The 2,196-nt window shown below is 28.9% G+C and overlaps 1 protein-coding gene across 1 annotated transcript in view; it reads right to left on the bottom strand.

Moving 5' to 3' along the window:
* Positions 1–1,025: 1,025 nt before the first annotated feature.
* The window catches only part of LOC125043253, a 71,191-nt gene continuing 70,020 nt past the window's right edge, over positions 1,026–2,196 (bottom strand). The window contains exon 14 of the mRNA XM_047639266.1: positions 1,026–2,196. This exon is cut by the window's right edge and continues 847 nt beyond it. The gene's annotated coding sequence lies outside the window, so the exon portion shown is untranslated.

The following is a 2,196-nucleotide window of genomic DNA, read 5'->3' as shown; positions in this document are numbered from 1 at the left end:
TATATATGTGTGTATATATATATTTGCATATATATGTGTATTATGTATATATATACATATATATGTATACATATGTACTTAATATATTAATATTTACAAATATATATAAACATACATATACATATATACATAAACATATACATATATATATAAACATATATACATACACATATACATAAATATATGTATATATTAAATATATGTACATATATTATATATATATGTGTGGATATATATAGATATATATACATATATATACATATACATTTTGTTCCATTTAGGTAACACAAATACTGTGTGCCAGAAATGACAATATCATGTATGACTGGAAAACAACTTTTGAATTTTACATTTAATAAATGTACATCTTATCTATTTTTTTCATATTTAACTAGTCCTTTGTTGTTTTTCTCATTTGAATTTGCCTGGACAGCAGTTGGAAAATGCAAGAGTATGAGGCAAATATTGTGCATAATTCACAAAAGTAATAAAGGTGTGTAAATGTCTGATCTCTTAATGATCTATGGTTACTAGTATTTTCAAAGAATGACACCCTTATTTCATGATTTTGGTCCTAGACGTAGAATTTGTTTCCCATTTAAAATTTAGATTGAATCATCAGTGCTTTAAAGAATTGCAATCGTCTGTTTCAGGTGTGGTGACTTAATCTTTTCTGATATAAGATGTCTTTCAGCAAAATCCATTAAAAACTTCATACTGTGTTCACTTGACAGTAAGGAACACAGAAGTGAAAGCTTGAGCTCTTTTTGTGAAAGTGCAGAAAAAAATGTGAATTTATAATGGCAAAAACACAGTGAGAATGTTGGGGAGTTTGCAATCCGGGGTACAGCAAAACGGTTATCATTCATCAATCGAGCTGCTGTTTTTTTATCATTTATGTGAAATATTCACAGAAGGCATTTCTTTGTTGCAGGTCATAAATTTTGTAATTCTATAACTGAATAACATTTTTTTTTTTAATCACAAAGATATTAGAAACAATATAATTGCATTTGGGGTCTTGAACAGAAAAACACTTTTTTATTTGAATAAGTGTGTTTATACCTCAATATACAACTGGATGTGCAGAAGGGTTAGTATTCACAAAAAGAATAACATACAAGAATAAATATTTTTGTACAACACTTAGCAGGCATCACCATCTTAAGTAATTCCATGTAACCACTTATCAAATGAGAAGATATTCAAGCTGCTTCGCTTTCAGAAAACAATGAGAATAATTGAGCATTTTTTTCTGTAGTTTGGTTTCATATTTTGGTATATCTACTCTTCTGGCAATGGCTGGATAAATACTGTATGGTTTTGTAGACCCGTGTATTTCATATTTCCCATAGAAGACAGGATGAAATACTGTACAGCAATATTTGGTACCTAGCAATCAGTTTAACATTATCTTATCAATATACCTTATGCTATTATAATACATTTGTAATATGTCATTCACTGCTAAAACATTAAAAATATATATATTTTTGAATCTTGCAAAAGAAATTCCATGGGAAAGATCAAAGTAAACCAACAAATAATGTTGACAGGAAATAAAGATTACTATTATCCTACACAGTCTTGAAAATAAAAAATGAAATTATTTAGGACCCATGAGTTGTTATGAAGGGGAATGAGGAATGTAATATCTGAAGAAAATTGGAAATTTATTAAATGCTTGTCTGAGTCCATTGGGCTTTTACTCATCAATGGAAGAATTTCTGATTACTAACTGCAATGGGAACGCTTCTGATTATTCCAAATCAAAATTCAGTCAAATCATAACAGGTTATCCCAAGGTAAGTCAAAGAAGTGGGGCTGAAATAGTTAAAAATAAACCCATGTACAAAAATATGCAAAACTATAAGGAGAATAGGTATAATTCTACAGATAGTATAGATAGAATAGAAATAGAAATTACTATCATTCCATAAACAATTTCCTACAAGTAACTAAAAAAACATCGAAAGTGGTATCATAATTCCTAATGTGACAAATGGAGCTTCTTAAACAAGCCATACAAGTACTTCATTTTAACAGGGTAATGCTGAAGCCACTGTAGAAAAGTGTGAACATAAATGCTTCTTTCTTACAAATCTGGAAAATGCCTGCTTAACATAGAATCTGTTGTCGTAAAAAGATGGCCCACAAATATTACATGCAAAATATGGGTCGTCTTAGTCTCATAAA

The sequence above is a fragment of the Penaeus chinensis genome, chromosome 3 (assembly GCF_019202785.1).
Source record: "Penaeus chinensis breed Huanghai No. 1 chromosome 3, ASM1920278v2, whole genome shotgun sequence".
Lineage (NCBI taxonomy): Eukaryota > Metazoa > Arthropoda > Malacostraca > Decapoda > Penaeidae > Penaeus > Penaeus chinensis.
Note: the sequence above shows the minus strand (reverse complement) of the source record. Positions and strands in the feature narration are given on the sequence as shown.